Source organism: Choloepus didactylus, chromosome 16 (genome assembly GCF_015220235.1).
Source record: "Choloepus didactylus isolate mChoDid1 chromosome 16, mChoDid1.pri, whole genome shotgun sequence".
Classification (NCBI taxonomy): domain Eukaryota; kingdom Metazoa; phylum Chordata; class Mammalia; order Pilosa; family Megalonychidae; genus Choloepus; species Choloepus didactylus.
This window is the reverse complement of record NC_051322.1, coordinates 13,758,223-13,778,123: the sequence shown is the minus strand read 5'-3', so window position 1 is coordinate 13,778,123 and position 19,901 is coordinate 13,758,223.

The following is a 19,901-nucleotide window of genomic DNA, read 5'->3' as shown; positions in this document are numbered from 1 at the left end:
AATGAAGAAATAAAACTATATCTATTTGTGGATGGCATGATCTTATATATAGACAATCATAAAGAATCCACACATGCACAACCAAAAACTGTTAGAGCACATTTCAGTATGACTGCTGAATACAAGATCAAATTAAAAAGTTGCATTTCTGTGGACTAAGAATTAACAATCTGAAAATGAAATTAGGGAAACAACTAGCATTGAGAGGAATAAAATACTCAGTAAAAAATTGAAATTTGTACACTGGAAACTAAAAAAATATTGTTGAAAGAAATTAAAGAAGACCTAAATAAGTGGATGGACCTCTGTGTTCAAGGCTTGGAAGACTTAAGATTATTAAGACGGAAATACTCTCCAAATTGATGTACAGATTCAACAAAATCCTTATGAAAATTCCAGCTGCCTTTTTACATGAATGGACAAGCCAATCCAAAAATTCATATGGAATTGCAAGGGATGTGGAATGGCCCAAACATACTGGAAAAAAGAACACATTTGAAGGATACAAACTTCCTGATCTTAAACCTTATATAAAATCTACAGCAATCAAAACAGGGAGGTACCAGAATAAAGAAAGACACATAAATCAACCGAATAGAAGTTAGATTCTGGAAATACATATATATATCCATAGTGAATTGATTTAAAGAAAGGGTTCCAAGACCGTTTAATGGGGAATGAAGAGGCAGTATTTGCAAATTCCATCTGTGAAGCTGGTCTAGTATAAAGTATATTTTAATTAGTTTTCTAACTCAATAATAAAAAGATGTATAAGCCAATTAAAAACGAGTTCAGAAGATGGAAGAAGATGGTGGCATAGAGAGGAGCAGAAATTAGTTAGTCCCCTGGAGCAACTAATAAACAACCAGGAACAACTAGTAAATGATCTGGAATAACTGCTGGGGGACAAATGTGACTGTCCACACATCATGCACCAACTTGGATTGGGGGGAAAGCCTGAGATCGCAGCATGGATCTGTGAGTAGAAACTGAGGACCTGAGCTGGGAGCCCCCTCCCCCCATGGCAGCCTGAACTGCAAAGCATTGCTGTGCTAGAGAGCAACACTCTCTGAACAAGCAAATACACCTCAGCTCCAACTGAGGTTTTAATTGGCAGATGTGGACTGCTCAATGCAGCTACAAATCCCCAATAAGCAGAGGCTTTTAGTGATGAATGACCTTGAAGAGCCAGGGGACTTCTCTTCTCAGGAGGGGGAGCCCAGAGGACCAGACTCTATCTCTGGCTGATGGGTGAAACTGGGGGCTGTGGACTGGCCCTTAAAGGGGGCTTTCTGTCCCTTTTTGTCTCTCTCAACCTGAGCAGCTCAGTGGAGAAAGCCTCAGCCATTTTCAGTTCACAGTGCTCCGACCCAGACAATGGTAGAGATAGCAGAGTAAGAGAAACAAAGAACCTACTTAAATGCAGATAACTCCCTAGGGGGTATATCTTCCCTAAGAGGAAGGAGGTGATGCCCAGCTCTACTGCCCGCCTTTCATTCAGAACAAGACCCCAGAGCCTGGGGGAAAACAGACAAAACAGAAATAAAGGAGGTCACACCTCCTCAGACCAGTCAGGAGCTATGGGCTGACAGGCACCACATGCTGGCCAGGTTAGGAAAAGCACAGAGGCTTGAGGCCCCACAGGGTGTGTCAATCTTCTAAGACACACCCTCAGGGAAACCTGATACTGAATATTGCCCCCTTCTGGGACCTGAGGCCATTCTGGTATGGGAAAACCTGATTAGGGTAACCAAGGAAACCAGATGCCTAGACAACAGAAAAATGCAACCTACACTAAGGAAAACAAAGTTATGGCCCAGTCAAAGGAACAAACTTACACTTCAATTAAGACACAGGAATTTAAACAACTAATGCTAAATCAATTAAAAAACTTTAGGGAAGATATGGCAAAAGAGATGAAGCATATATGAAAACACTGGGCATACATAAGGTTGAAAACGGAAGTTTGAAAAAACAACTGGCAGAATCTATGGAAATGAAAGGCACAACACAAGAAATAAAAGACACAATGGAGAAATACAACAGCAGATCTCAAGAGACAGAAGAAAACACTCAGGAACTGGAGAACAAGACACCTGAAATCCTATACACAAAAGAACAGATAGGGAGAAAAATGTAAAAATATGAGCAACATCTCAGGGAACTGAATGACAACACGAAATGCATGAATGTACGTATCATGGGTGTCCCAGAAGGAGAAGAGAAGGGAAAAGAAGTAGAAGCAATAATAGAGGAAATAATCAATGAAAATTTCCCATCTCTTATGAAAGACATAAAATTGCAGATTCAAGAAGCACAGCATACCCCAAACAGAATAGATCTGAATAGGCCTATGCCAAGACACTTAATAATCAGATTATTAAAGTCAAAGATAAAGAGAGAATCCTGGAAGCAGCAAGAGAAAAGCAATCCATCACATACAAAGGAAGCTTGATAAGACTATGTGAGGATTTCTCAGTAGAAACCATGGAGGCAAGAAGGAAGTGGGGTGATATATTTAAGCTACTGAAAGAGAAAAACTGCCAACCAAGAATCCTATATCTGACAAACTGTCCTTCAAATATGAGGGAGAGTTTAAAATACTCTCTGACAAACAGACAATGGCAGAGTTTGTGAACAAGATACCTGCTCTACAGGAAATACTAAAGAGAGCACTACAAACAGATAGGAAAAGACAGGAGTGAGAGCTTTGGAACACAATTTTGGGTGATGGTAGCACAGCAATGTAAGTACACTGAATAAAGATGGCTGTGAATATGGTTGAAAGAGGAAGGTTAGAAGCATGTGGGACACCCAAAGGAAAGAGGAAAGATAAAGACTGGAACTGTTTAACTCAGTGAAACCTAGAGTGCTCAACAATTGTGATAAAATGTACAAATATGTTTTTTCAAGAGGAAGAACAAATGAATGTCAACCTTGCAAGGTATTAAAGATAGGGAGGTATTGTGGGAAAAATACAATCAATGCAAACTAGAGACTATAATTAACAGAAACATTGTATTATGCTTCCTTTAATGCAACAAAGGCAATATACGAAAGCTAAATGCATATAAGAGGGGGGCATAAGGGAGGTGTATGGAACCCTTGGTATTGGTAATGTTGTCTGACTCTTTATTCTACTTCAGTTTAATGCTATCTTTCCTTTTGTTGCTTCCTAGCTGTCATGTTTTTCCCCCCTTTTTCTTTTTTCTTTTTATTTTGTCTCTCTACCTTGACTCTTCCTCCTTCTTTGTGGAAGAAATGGAGATGTCCTTATATAGATAGTGGTGACAGTGGTTAATGCATAAATATGTGATTATACAGGGAACCATAGATTGTTTACTTAGGGCGGAATGTATGGTGTGTGAACAAAACCATCTTAAAAAAATGAGTGGACGAAGAAACCCTGAGGTTGAAATAAGTCAGACACATAAGGACAAATATTGCAGGGTCTCACTGATATGAACTAATTATAATACGTAAACTCATAGACATGAAATATAAGTTACCAGGATATAGAATGAAGCTAAAGAATGGGGAGCAGTTGCTTATTATGAGCAGAATGTTCAACTAGGTTGAATTTAAATGTTTGGAAATGGACAGAGATGATGATAGCATGTTGTGAGAATAACTAACAGTGCTGAATGGTGCATGAATGTGGTGGAAAGGGGAAGCTCAGAGTCATGTATGTCACCAGAAGGAAAGCTGGAGGTTAAAAGATGGAAATGTATAAAACAGTGAACCTTGTGGTGGGCAGTGTCCCTGATCAACTGTACAAATATCAGACATCTCTTTCATTAACCAGAACAAATGTATGACACCATAACTAGAAGTTAATAATAGAGGGGCATATAGGGAAAAAATATACCCATTGCAAACTGTATACTACAGTTAGCAGTATTTTAACATTCTTTCATCACCAGTAACAAATGTATTATACAAATTCTATGAGTCAATAATGGAGAGGGGGTGGTTAGGGGTATGGGAGGATTTGAGTTTCCTTTTTTTGTCTTTATTTCTTTTCTGGAGTAATGAAAATGTTCTAAAAATTGAAAAAAAATTAATTGTGGTGATGGATGCACAGTTATATAATGACACCATGGGCAACTGATTGTGTTCTTTGGATCTTTGGATAATTGTATCATATGTGATTAATATCAATAATAAAAAAAGTGCAAGAAAAAATGAGTTTAAGGATTTGAATAGAAAATTCTCCAGAAAAGATATACAAATAGCCAAATAAGGTCTAGAAAAGATGCTTAACACCATGTGCCTTCAGAGAAATGAAAATCAAAATCCCTACCCTAGGATGGCTATAATAAAAAAATATATAATAAAACTTTATATATGTAATATTTTTTTAAAAAAAGAAAATGACAAGGATTGACAAGGATGTGGAAATATTGGCTCCCCATACATTGTGCTGAGAATATAAAATAGTGCTGCTACTGTGGAACACAGCTTGGCAGTTCCTCAAATGAAACAGCAAGTTCTTTAGCTCGCCATTATCCACAGACATAATGATAGAAGGTAAAAGACCCTAAACTTAATGCTAGTATTTTGATTTCTACTTATTACGTGTACTAAAACACAAATGGCATAATTTTTTCCCTACTGCTTTAATGGTATTGAGCATAGGAACTTTTTACAGAGGAGAGAAGCCTTATGCTAAAAGAATATGGATAAATAGCTACCCAGGATATATTTTGTTATTTAATTATTTCTAAAGACTACAAGACATCTTACATTAGCAGATGAATTTTCTGGCCCAGTTTCCTAGTGAAGTTTTATGAAAAATATGATCAGTAATGAGTTCAGAAAGTTGAATGATATTATAAGATTCATTTTAGGTAATTTTCCCAGCACTCTGATTATTCCTTTATTTTTATTCCTGCATCCCACAGTGCTCACTCTACGAAACTTGACAGAACTCATGCTGCTCTTTGAAGGCAACAGGAGTGCCTATTGGCAGGCATCAAAAGAAAGGCAGACAAAAGAATGTGCAGCAAATCAAAATATAATGGACATTTATACAAAATTATATTATAGTCATTACACTTTAGGGTGAAGAAGGTGAGTTAAATATAAACACAGTCAAAGCATATTACTAACTAACAGGAATTTTCTAAGTTTCCCAAAAACTACTTGTTTCATTTTTAATCATATTTATATCCCCATTTTATTAGTCTAATGTAGGTAAAATTGACTTTAACAGTGGATTTCATCATTTATAATGGGAAAAAATCTTCATACATATATCCAACTAACAATCTGGCAAGAACTTTTCCATTGCTAGGAATTTGGAGGGGTTAGCGTGTGCATCAAAGGAGCCATGCTAAGGATGTTATCAGTCTCCTAATTGTCTTCCTGCCTTAATTTTCACCAAAAGGGAACAGTGAAATGACAACAGTGAATGGTGAAGCCTATCATCAAGCCAAGTGGTTGTGGTCTAGAACTTTGATGTTGAGTCTGATAAATCAATTCAGCAATTCCAGAAAAATATATAGATACAGATAGATATACATCTGTGAATACTCTTTCTTAATCCATGTTGCTAATACTTTTAGGACAGGTTTTATTTCTCTCTAATTGACTTTTGAATTTGTGGATTAAAATTTTAAAACTTAGCATTGCATTTATAATAAAGACCCAATCTTCCTCCAGATTTCTTGAAATAGTACACTTTTAGTCAGATAAGGTCCCCTAGGCAAAATGGGTGTAGAGGTTACTCTTAAACACCTTGACTCAGTAAGGTTTCTGCCCATTGTTGATGCGTCTTTTTGTGGTTTGGGGGCCACATTCAAAATTCAGGCAGTTTACAAGTGTGCCACAACTTTACTCTCTGCCTGATTGTGGCCTCCTTTTCCTCAGAGATGAATAGATTAAGATCCTCTAAGATCCTCTCTTCTCTCTCCTGAACCTGCTGGCAGCATTGTGCAAGCATTCAGCCTTCACACTCCAGACCATGAGAGATAATGAGAAGATACTATGAGCAACTATATGCTAATAAACTGTACAACTTACATGAAATGGACAACCTTCTAGAAAAGCATAAGCATCCAACATTGACCCAAGAAGACACAGAGGGCCTCAACAAACCAATCACAAGCAAAGAGATTGAGTCAGTCATCAGAAAGCTCCCAAAAAAGAAAAGCCCAGGACCAGATGGCTACACATGTGAATTCTACCAAGCATTCAAGAAAGAATTACTAACAATCCTGCTCAAACTCTTCAAAAAAATTGAAGAGGAGGGAAAGCTAGCTAACTCATTCTATGGAGCCAACATCAGCCCAATACCAAAATCAGACAAAGATACCACAAAAAAAAGAAAATCATAGACCAATCTCTTTAATGAATATAGATGCAAAAATCCTCAACAAAATACTCGCACATCGAATCCGGCAACACATTAAAAGAATTATACACTACGACCAAGTGGGGTTTATTTCAGGTATGCAAGGCTGGTTCAACACAAGAAAATCAATTAATGTAATACACCACACATCAATAAATCAAAGCAAAAGAACCACATTATCATCTCGATCGATGCAGAAAAAGACATTTGACAAAACTCAACATCCTTTCTTGATGAAAACACTTCAAAGGATAGGAATAGAAGGGAATTTTCTCAATATGATAAAGGCGATATATGAAAAACCCACAGCTAACATCACACTCAATGGGGAGAGACTGAAAGGTTTCCCTCTAATATATGGAACAAGATAGGGATGCCCACTGTCACCACTGTTATTCAACATTGTGCTAGAAGTTCTAGCTAGAGCAATCAGGCAAGAAAAACAAATAAAAGGCATCCAAATTGGAGAGGAAGAAGTAAAACTTTCACTATTTGCAGATGACATGATTCTATATGTAGAAAATCCAGAAAAATCTACAGTAAAGCTATTAGAGATAATCAATGAATACAGCAAAGTGGCAGGCTACAAGATCAACAAGCAAAAATCTGTAGTGTTCTTATACACAAGTAGTGTGCAAAAAGAGGAAGAAATAGAAAAAAATTCCATTTACAATAGCAACCAAAAGAATCAAGTATTTAGGAATAAACTTAATGAAGGCCACAAAAGACCTATACAAAGAAAATTACAAGAAACTGCTAAAAGAAATTGAACAGGACCTAAAAAAATGGAAGAACAAACTGTGTTCATGGATTGGAAGACTAAATATAATTAAGATGTCAACTCTACCTAAACTGATTTATACATTCAATGCAATACCTATTAAAATCCCAACAACTTACTTTGCAGAAATAGAAAAACCAATAATCAAATTTATTTGGAAAGGCAAGGTGCCCCAAAGAGCCAAAAATATCTTGAGAAAGAGGAACGAAGTGGGAGGTCTCACACTACCTGACTTTGAAGCATACTACAAAGCTACAGTGCTTAAAACAGCATGGTACTAGCATAAGGACAAGATACTGACCAATGGAATCGAACTGAGTGTTCAGAAATTGACTCTTGCATCTATGGACAGTCGATCTTTGATAAGGCAATCAAGCCAAATCAACTGGGACAGAGCAGCCTCTTCAATAAACGGTGTTTGGAGAACTGGATATCCATTTCCAAAAGAATGAAAGAGGACTCCTATGTCACACCTTATACAAAAATTAACTCTAATTGATCAAAGACCTAAACAAAAGCGCTAAGACCATAAGTCTCTTATAAGAAAACGTAGGGCACCATCTTAAAGATCTTATGATAGGAGGTGGTTTCCTAGACCTTACACCCAAAGCATGAGCAACCGAAGAACAAATAGACAAATGGGATCCCCTCAAAATCAAACACTTTTGTATATCAAAGGACTTTATTAGAAAAGTAAAAAGGCAGCCTACACAATGGGAGACAATATTTGGAAACCACATATCAGATAAGAGTTCAATATCCCGAATATATAAAGCAATCCTATGACTCAACAACAGAAAGACAAACAACCCAATTAAAAAATGGGCAAAAGACATGGACAGATACTTTTCTGAAGGGTAAATACAAATGGCTCAAAAACATATGAAAACATGCTCAACTTCACTGGCTATGAGGGAAATGCAAATCAAAACCACAATGAGATACCATCTCACACCTACCAGAATAGCCATTATCCAAAAAACAGAAAATGACAAGTGCTGGAGAGGATGTGGAGAAAGAAGCACACTTATTCATTGCTGGTGGGAACACAGAATGGTGCAACCACTCTGGAAGAAAGTGTGGAGGTTCCTCAGGAAGCTAAGTATAGATTTGCCATATGACCCAGCTATTCCATTGCTAGGTATATACTCAAAGGAACTGAAAGTTAAAACAAAAACAGACATTTGTAAACTGATGTTCATTGCAGCACCATTCACGATTGCCAAGAGATGGAAGCAGCCCAAATGTCCACCAACAGATGAGTGGGTAAACAAACTGTGGTATATACACATGATGAAATATTATGCAGCTGTAAGACAGAAAAAAGACATGGAACATATAATTACATGGATGAACCTTGGGGATATTATGTTGAGTGAAGTTAGCCAGAAACAAAAGGACAAATATTGTATGGTCTCACTAATATGAACTAACATTAACAAGCAAACTCTGAGAGTTAAAAGCTAATAACACAAGCTACCAGGAGATAGGAAGAGGGTAGAGATCAGGCATTTGATGCTGAAGGACTACAGAAATGTTCAGTAGGATTGACTGTATAGATCCAGAAATAGATAGCATAATACTGTGTAATGGTAGCACAATATTCTAAGTACATGGAACAAAGATGTGAGTAAAGCTGAAAGAAGTGGGATAGAGGAATGTAGGACACAAGAGGTAAAGATAGATGAAGACTGGGACTGTATAACTTGGCAAAAACTGGAGTGGCCAATGACGGTTGCTAAATGTACAAATATAAAAATATTCTCACATGTGGGAGAACAAATGAATGTTAACCATAAAGAGCACTGAAAAAGGGATGGTATTTTGGAAAAAACATAATCAAAGCAAACTGGAGTCTATGGTCAACAGTAACATTCCAATATGCTTCCATTAAATGTAACAAAGGCAATATACCAAAGTTATATGTGTATGCGAGGGAGATATGGGGGAGGGATGTGGGATTCTTGGTGGTGTGGTTGTTTTCTGTCCTTACTATTATATTGCACTACATGACATTTTTATTTTTATTTTTATTATCTTTTTTATTATTCACCCAAAAAAAAAACTTTTTCATAATAATATGTTCAAGTGCTGACTGTGGTGATAAATGTACAACTATGTGATGATGCCATGAACAACTGATTGTACACTGTGGATGGTTGTATGTTATGTGAATATATCTCTATAAAATTGTAGGAAAAAATATAAATGGGGTAAAGTGCTGGAGAAAACATGGAGACAGGGATGTACCTATTCACTGTTGACGAGGAGGCAGAAAGGTGTAGCCTTTCTGGAGGTCACTGTGGTGGCTCCACAAGAAGATAAGTATGTGGGGCCATAAGGTCCTACAACCTCATTATGGGGTATGTATTTGGAAGATCTGAGAGCAGAGACATGAATGGACATTTGCACACTGGTGTTTATGGAGGCAGTATTCATGATTTGCAACAGGTGGAGGGGCCTAAGGGCACACTGACTGAGGAACAGAATGGTGAGCTGTGGTGTATTCACACAATGGACTATTGAGCAACTACGAGGAGTGAAGCTGAGAGACACACAACGAGATGAATGGATCCTGTAGACAGCATGTTGAGTGAAGCATGCCCGAACAAAGGCAAACACTATGAGGCCTCACCAATAAGGACTAACTACAATGTGTAAACTCAGAACTGAATCTTAGAGCACAGCCTAACAGGGAAATGATTATTTTAACAGTCCCTCAATTGTAAGCTCTTACACAGTCAAATCTATTCCTGAATTGTAATGGCTATCTCCAAACTCTGAGATGTTGATCCCTTAGTATATAACCTTATTGGTCTCTGGAACTTTGAGTATCTGTGTTATACCTGAAACTCTGAGCTAGAGCTTGGCAGATATGAATATCAGTATTAACGCATACAGCAACTGTGAAAAAAAAAAAAAAGCTGAAATAGAGCCCAGACTTCAATTAGATATATGAATAAAGCACATCTGGTTAAGACTAGAGCAAATCAGGCCAAAGGGTAAAGGTTGAAACTAACTGTGTGTTAAAACTTCAACTTCCATGTGAGACCAAGGGGAGAGATGTTTATTTGGTGTAGGATCTATATTTTCTAAACAACATAACTTCTACAGTCAGTTTGTTCAAACACTACAATTACATGGAACTTTGAATAGTAAGTGAGCTATGGTAGGTCTGTATAGATTAGAATGAAATGGCAACACATCCTAAAGTAATTTGGGTGGAGAATAAAAATACATATTTGGGGCCCTCCTGAAGAGCTGGGGGATAATGCAGAGGTGTTGGACTTCCTCACCTGGATTGTTGCTGATGTTCTCACACTGGGGACTGAAGGCTTGATGTGCTGAGCCCTTGGTCTTGGGACTGGCCCCTATGCAACTTGTTGTTGCAAGGAGAGGCTAAACCTGCTTGTAATTGTGCCTAAGAGTCTCCCCTGAGTGCCTCTTTGTTGCTCAGATGCAGCCGTCTCTTCTCTAACTAAGCCACCTTGGCAGGTGATCTCGCTGTCCTCCCCCCTATGTGGGACCTGACTCCCAGGGGTGTAAATCTCCCTGGCAATGCAGGATATGACTTCCAGGGATGAATCTGGACCCAGCATCGTGGGATTGAGAACATCTTCTTGACCAAAAGGGGGATGCAAAATGAAACGAAATAAAGCTTCAGTGGCTGAGAGATTTCAAATGGAATTGAGAAGTCACCCTGGTGGACATTCTTACGCACTTTATAGATAACACTTTTTAGGTTTTGATATATTGGAATAGCTAGAAGTAAATACCTGAAACTACCAAACTCTAACCCAGTAGCCTTGACTCTTGAAGATGATTGTAAGACAATGTAGCTTACAAGGGTGAAATTACAATTGTGAAAACCTTGTAGAAAAATAGGAACAAAACCTAAATAAAAATAGGTTTGGATGGGGGGGGGATTTGGGTGTTCTTTTTTATTTTTATTTTTTATTCTTATTTTGATTCTTTCTGGTACAAGGAAAATTTCAGAAATAGACTGGGGAGATGAATGCTCAGCTATATGATGGTACTATGAACAGCTGATTGCACCATGGATGATTGTATGGTAGGGTGAATATATCTCAATATAACTGAATTTTTAAAAAATCCCATAAAAAAAAAAAGAATGTGCTCCTCAACAGTAAGGTACATGATTAAAATTTTTCTTCGAAGTCAAGAATGAAAATATGCTACTGATAAAACTGTTGGGTGTATTATCTAAATATTAATTGTCAGCAACAATTTAAATAATTTAATCTTTAAAATTTAGGATTGGGACTGGTTAAATAAAAACCACATTGTCTACGATTATTATAAAAAACTTTAAAAGTATGGAATGCAGTATTATATTGGTTGATATTCTTAACAATTTTTATTATATAAATGAACAAATGATTATAGAACATTAAAGATCGTAAAGATAAAGATGACTACTCATTCCTGAAAACATTTATGCCCAGTTTTGTTTAACTTATGTAGGAAGGTAATTGGCACCTTAACCTCTCATACATTTCTGAAACAAAATAAAAAAACAGATAACCTAAATACTTCTGTAAGACAAAATCACAACCTAATACTTTGGAAAATTTATATGAACCATATTGTAATGGCTCATATTTTTGTTTTTGTTTTATAACAAAATGAGAAAACTATGATTGTTTTGTTGTTTAATCCAAGAAACCAAGATTTATATTACAACCATACAAAGTTTCTTGTGACACTTGGCATGTTGTGTATACAGAGGAGCTTCAAAAAATACAGCATTTTGGAGAAGTGTGTCAAGAGGATAAGCTGTAAAATCCACTTCTATCAACATGCTGAATACAATATTTGCTATTAATGAAAATCCCTGAGATTTTGTCTCATTCGCCATGAATTTTAAGAGTCTCTGATTGATTGAAGAGGTCCCAGGTTGGTGGGAAGCTTTCTCCCTGCTCCCCTCTCCTCCAGACAGAAGGAAACACAAACTGTCCTTGGAGGGAAGAATCTTCATAATAGTCCCAAAGCATTATCGTATCTTAAGTGTAATAAAATATATTTTCCTAAACATCAGGTATTGTATTAATATTCTAGCATTGCCGCAACAAAGTGCCACAAACTGGGTGGCTTTGAACAACAGAAATTTATTTTCTCACCATTCTGGAGACAGAAGTACAAAATCAAGGCGTCAGCAGGGCAAGGCTAACTCTGAGGGCCTTGGAAAGAATTTCCCCTTGTCTTTTCCTAACTTCTACTGGTTCCTGCAAGTCCTTGGGTTTCTTGGCTTGAAGCTGCAGTACTCCATTTCTGCTTCCATCATCACCTGGTCTTCTTCCTATGTTTCCCTCTGTGCCTTTGTGTCTAAATCTTTCTCTCTTTTCTCTATAAAGGCAGCAGTCATCAGATTTAGGGCCACACTAATCCAGTATGACCTCATCTTATCTTGATTACTCCATTAAGAGTCTATTTCCAAATAATTTCACATTCGCAGGTACCTGGGGTTAGAAACTGAAAATATCTCTTTGGGGGAAAATCTCAACCTACTTTACCTACCAAACATGTAAACTGGTAAACAAGAGTGAGAGCAAAATATCTAATAAAACACCTATATTCATGAAGAAATTTGAATATTGGTATAAAGATATCAATTTTAGAAGTAAAACAACATATTTTTGATTTAAAGAAATAAGCTATGAATTAAAAATGAATACCATAAAGACCATCATACATATCTGGATTTTCATGATAAACAATTAATGAATCTTAAAATAGAAAAAAAATCACTAGTGGAATTAAAAAGTTAATGGATAGAGTCAACAAAAGATTAGACACAGCCAAAAAGAGACATGTAGCATAAAGGAGAGGTTCAAATATATGTGAAGTTATAGCCCTAGAAGATCATAATAAGAAAACTGGAGAGGTTATACATGAAGAATTATAAACTGTGCACTTCCATGAACTGACTGAGAACAGTACTCCACAGACTTATGAACCCCAATATATACAGTAGAATAAATAAAATGAGGTCCACACTTGCTCATTTTATACTTAAACGGGTCAACACACACACATACACACACACACACAGTCAGAGGGAAAACAGTGGTTATAATCAAAGGATTTCCAGTTACATCAAGAGCTGATTTCACAAAGAATGGAAGGCAGAATGCAGAGGAATCAAATCTTTAAGAGAATCATGAAGAGATCATTAAAAAACAATATTTTATATTTAGCAAAGCTATCTTTCAGGAATGATGGTGAGTTATCAATATTTTCAGATAAAAACTTTAAGTTTACTACCACCATCTCATTACTAAAAGAATTTCCAAAGTAAGAACTTCAAAAGAAAGAAAATGAAGCCAAGGAAGGAACTGAAATGCAAGTAAGAGATGTAAGCAAATCAATTTGGAAACCATGTTAATACATCTAGACTAATATTATATGAGATTAAAAAACAAACATAAACAAGAAAATACTTTGCTTATAATTGATTATATTTAAAAAATCCTGAGCTTCTGTATTTTAAAATATCCAAGACACACAGAAGCAAGAAGGACTAGAGGGTATAAAATCCAAGAGAGGGAAGAATCTCTGAGCATGACTTAAGGAAGTTTACCTATGCCTGGAGGCTTTGCCAAGAGGAGGCACAGTGGATAAAAAGCTCTATGTTGTTGGCCCAGGCAAAGTGCAGATGCTGGAAGTTTGAGAAACCAGCAAAGCTGCTTCTTATTGCCTAGGGCTACAGTGACAAAACTGGAGACATCAGAATCCTCAAATGCACCTCAAAAGGTCTTCCCCATCAAGAATTGTGTCAATTTCTGAGCTGAGTGGAGCACAAAGAACCCTAGAGCTGTCCTCACACTTGATGGTAAAATGACAATATTTAAAATTTTAAACCATATATTGACAATTAGTAACACTAAACTACAATATAACAATTGGAAACCATGTTAATAACAATTGTATTTGTTATGGAGCTTATTATCTTTGGAGGACTGGAGTGATCAAAGTTTAGAGATAAGATCACCTGTGGTGGTTTGAAACTGTTATGTACACCAGAAAAAGGTCATAATCCTTTAACACATTCCTGTGGGTGTGGACCTGTTTTAGGGGGTGGGAACTTTTGATTAAGGTGTTTAAATTGAAGGGTTACACCAAGGTGGGTCTTAATCCTTCTACTGGAGTCCTTTATAAGAGATGAAATTAAGAGAAGTTCATAGAAAAAAGGCCCAGAGAAGCTAAGAGAGGACCCACAGAAGCTCAGAGAGAAAACCACAGGAATCAGAAGCTGGAAGCAACAAAACCTGGGAGCAAAAGACAAGCAGACACTGGCGATGTGCCTTCCCCAGTGACAGAGGTGTCCCAGATGCACATAGCCTGTCTTCAGAGTCCAGGTATCATCCTGCTGATGCCTTGAATTGGAAATTTTCATGACCTATGAACCGTAAATTATAAGTTATTAAGTCCCCATTGTAAAAGCCAACCCATTTCTGGTACATTGCATTCTGGCAGCTTTAGCAAACTAAAACATCATCCATATGGCATTAAACAGCATCTTTGGAAGTTAAATATCTTGCTAATTCAGTCAGAAAATGTGATTTCTCATCCTTTAGTAGAATATGTACAGGGCATGGCATATACTACAAGCTTCTGAACAAATATTTAATAATTGACTACATGACCTGATGAGACAAACCCCAAAAATTTGTGTTTGGAGAATATTATTCAGTAAGGAATTTGACGGCTGACAACCTGGAAAGACTGCACAGTCACTCAAACTTCCTGTTTTCTAGGTGTCCATTGGCCACAGAAACCATGCTGTGATATTAATACCTAGAGACAGATTACTCAACATAATTAACATAGTTGCAATTTCCTGGGAAATCATAATCAGACCATCGAGTACATTCAGCCCAAAAGCTGACAGACTGCAAAATATTTACAGTCATGGAATAAGTGCCAGTATCAACCACTCTATGTGGTGATACATGGCCCTGGCAGAATGGTGAAGAAACGAGAGCAGTCTCATCACCCTAATGTCGGAGCCAGAACCTGGATCTCCTAGGTAGTTCAAATGTCTAAGCCCCATCCCCTGAAATGACTGAAACACTCTTAACATTCCGTGCATTAGTCTTCAGTGTATCAGAAACTGGTGCATTTAATCATTTTACATGAGCTAGACAAGGTAGTTAATGTATGGGATGTCATAAAATAAAGTTAGATAATGTTCCTTCTAAAATATTAGTATTTCAGGCTTGTTCAATGTATATTTTAGTGAAGAAAAGTCACTAGTAAAAATCTTTTATTTTCAGATTACAGAATATACATAATAAGGGATAAATATCAACATTGGTTTTTAGATGAATTAGAAATTAATGAAATTATTATTTAAATTAAGTTTACAAAAGGAAATTTATTCCTATTTTGAGATTAAAACATTTTATTTTTTTCAATTTATTATGAGGTTGATAATCATTCTTAAAGTCCAGTGCATAGAAGTTCTTAAGTATAGATTTCTAGATTTTATAGTTTATTATAATTTATTTCTAGATTTTATAATATATTTTATAATACACACTATTTCTAATATAAAAATATCAGTTCTCTTTTCTACCTGTTCTTCACCTTACAGTTCAAGAAGGAATTTCTTTAGGAAAACTTTCATAATTCCATCTTAGTTTAGATGCTTTTCTGGTGGGTTTCCATTCTATTTAGCATTTAAGCACTTTGTACACATGTATCTTTCTGTTTCTTTTATTAGCTCTTTGAAGAAAAGTTGTGTTTCATTTCTGTATCCACATTGATCAGTACAATGTTTAGTATAGATACATGCACTGAATATGTGTTCCATGAACAAATGAACTAAAAAATTATTGCCATAAAATAGAAATACAAAAACCAGCAATACTTGTCTATAGAATAGTTAACTGAGAAAAAATTAGATTAATATAATTACAGAAATTTCTGATACTAACATAAGAAACTTGATTATGTTTCGTTTACTTTAATTCCATTCAACTCTTGAGGAAACAGTGGCACACAAAGTTTAGGTATTTTTTCCTAGTGTGCTTATAGAGATAAATTCAAGCAAGATATTATGACTTCTCCTTATTATATTTGGACAGCTACCTTCTATAAAATCATACACACATATATATATATATACCCCATTTAGAACAAATAAACAGTTGGCAGTTGTCATGAAACTTTTTTTTTTCCTTTATAAAAAGCAAAATTAATTGTAAGCTGGTTTGGAGACTTAAGCGCATCTATGGCTTTTTTTTTTTTTTTTTTTTTTTTTAGTAAGTTCCTTTTCAATTACTATGTGAGGTTAGAAAAGTCATTTTAGGTTATATTTTTTTTTTCTTCAATTATTTTGAGAAATATAATAGCAGTGATTGTTCACTGAAAAAAAATCATCTAAATCAGACTTGCTTTTGAATGCTTTATATATCCGCCACTGTAGAGCAATATATGACCATATAGTACTAGAATTAAGATCTGACATCCCACTGCCAAACCGCAGGTAATTATCTGAACATTTTAAGATAGTTACATAGTATTTAAGTGGTAGGAAAATCCTTGTTTCCTCCATTAAAATACATCAAATTTTCAGCTAACATGAATTATACGCCATGGCGGAAAAAAAGCTTGAATTTCTCTACTCCCATTCCTGCATATGGTAGCTAATTTACCGACATAAGACTAAATAAGTATTACTTCCTTTTAAATCTCATCATAAAATAATGACCTACTTCAGCTGAATTGCCATCTTACGTACACTTAACTAAGTATAACTTTTTAATGCATTTTTCCCAGTCTGAAAAATCATGCCAAAGGTTTCAAACATAATTGTTCCTACTGATTAAAACACATGTAAACATATTTCATGACTTGTCTCCTATAGTACTTTCTAGACTTTCTATCCCTTTACACAACAGATGTGAGTCATGGCACTATGACACACTGATATCTCACAGTGATTTGTGTGCTACGCCAAAGTGAATTTATTTAAAGAGTAGTTAAATAAGCATCTTTGCAATTCATTTGCTTCCTTTAAAAATAAGTACAGGTTCAAGTTTTAGCCAAAGATACTGTTATTCACTGAAATTAAGATATGATTTCTTGATGAAAATGGAATGAAGTGCTAGGAGCTTGTGCACATGGATGGTAAGTAGGAAAATCACATGATTTTTGAGGCAAATAAAATACTGAAAATTACCACTCTAGAATTTTAGTTTTTTACCCCCTGATATCCTAAACAGTGTTTTACTTAAGTATGATTACTTGGACAAATACATGAGAGTCCTGATAAATCCCAAAATATTCAATCCCATATTATGTGGAATTGATGAAATCCTGCATAAACTCTGAATATATTTACAAATTTTTCTTGAAGATTTTATAAATAATTTATTTAAATGGGAATAATCCAGTGATCAAATTTCTCAAATAGTAATAGTAGGTAAATTTTAACAGAAATAAATTTTGAGTTAGTATTAGTCTCATTTTCGTACCAAAGAATGTTGACTTTGGTAATTTTTTTTTTAAAGGAGACAGAAAATTCAACCCTAGGAGTATAATATCTCCTCTATTTTACAAGCTAGACTTTGGTAGAAACAAGGTTCTCCGAATATGTTTAACATAGGAAAAGTTAATTATTTCAGCAATGAAGATATTAATTAACTATTAGATAATTTCAGACTTAGCTGGAAATTCTCATTGAGTGATAATCATTTTGACTTATTTATTACTTTTCAAATATTTAAAAAGTTCAAAAAGAGATTCATTTTTCATTTTCAGTTAGATGATCTTTTGAACTTAGCAATGTATTATCATGGAAATTATTTTATTGAATAGAATGACATTCTGTCTTTTTTAATAAAGTCATTCATTTACTAACACTAACAAAAGCACCATGCTAGCTACATCTGTAAAATTGGTAGTTTGTTTCTTTTTTTTTATAAAATTTGGCTGATACCAAATTTCTTTAATTTTTCTCTCTTGCAAATTTTTATGTAAATTTGCCAATGGCTCTATATTGACTGTCATTAAAAAGAGTGAACACTAAAGGGACTATGAATTTAATGCTCAGATTATTAGAAATTCTTTCTTGCTCTTTGAAGGCTTTGCATTCATTACTAATATTTAGATAGTTTTTGAAGTGAAATTTTAAACCAGCACTAACATCTGTTTCCATTTTCTCTCCTCGTTCCTTCTTTGTGGTGCTTATTTCCTTAATTTGGGGGAATCCCTCATTTTGTGCCGTGATTCCCACCCCCATTCACTTTCTCAGAGGCTTTTCTCTGTCATTGGTGCAGACTCTCTCCTGTAGTTTCAACCTTTCTCTCACTACAATTGTTTTGGCAGAATATGCTCCAGTAGATATATCTCATTTTGTTTATCCATTCACTAGCTGGGTAATGGTCAGTTTGATCACTTTCACTATAAAAATTAATATACAAAGTCTTTGCATGGATATGTTTTTATTTCTCTTGGACAGATATCTAGGAATGGAATTGCTGATTTGTATGGAAAAACGATATTTAGTTTTTAAGAAACTGTCAACTGTTTCCATGGTAAGTGTACAATTTTATACTCACATTGGAAATGTATGATGTATGAAGTAATATATGAAGTATGTATAAAGTTTTCAATTTCTCCACATTCTCACCATACTTTTGTTTTTTGTCTTTTTAATTGTAGTCATCCTAGTAGATATATGAAGGGTTGTGTTCTGTATATACACTAAACACAAGTCCCTTATCTCATATGATTTGAAAATATCTTCTTACATTTATAGCTTATCTTTACATTTTTTATTTGTATCTTTTGAGGATGAAAAGTATTTAATTGGTATAAAATCCAACAATTTTTTTCTTTTTTTTTGAAAGGGGGTGTTGACAGTATGGAGAAGGGGGCGGCGTCTGATTGTTGATCTTAAAGAGGCTCTTGCCTCTGGGTTTTGGGACTTCTCTGGTATAGGAACACTCTGGTAGATTTAAGTTTCTGAAAGATAAAACTTTGTGAGTGAATCTTTTATAGAATCTCAGGTAGGGACCTAGGTATTTGGGGACTACTTTTGGTAAGGGCATGGCATACTGTGGCCCTTTGGGATATCTAGCTGGAGTTTGCATAAGAGAAACCTCCAGGATAGCCTCTCAACTCTATTTGGGATCTCTCAGCCACTGTGACCTCAGCTTGTTACCTTTTTCTTTTTCCCCTCTTTTGGTCAAGTAGGCATTGTCAATCCCTCGCTGCCAGGGCGAGGCTCATTCCTGGATGTCATGTCCCTCATTGGGGGGAAGGTTAATGAATTTATTTTCAGAGTTGGGCTTAGAGAAACGCCACATCTAAGCAACAAAAGAGGTTCCCTGAAGGTGTCTCTTAAGCATAATTATAGGAGGGTTCAGCCTCCTATTTACAACCCTAAATTTCACAAGAGCAAGCCTCAAGTCGAGGACTTGATTTATTAAGTAGTGGGTTCCTAATTTCACTTAATACATATACTATCCTAGGATAATCGGTCAGTCTTACATTATCTTCAATTAGTTTTACAATCATCATTCTCAACTTTAAACAATTATCATAGCATAATACATCCCAGAGCTCTTAGCAGCTGCTAATTATTCATCCCTAGTATTAGCATAGAGTTGATAAGATATTCCTATTAAAAACAGTCTTTAATACGTAATGGGTAGTTTTCCATAGAACTCTGTTGTTAACCCTCTGCAACAGTGTCACAACTTATAGTGTATCATGCTAACAATTATTTAGGTC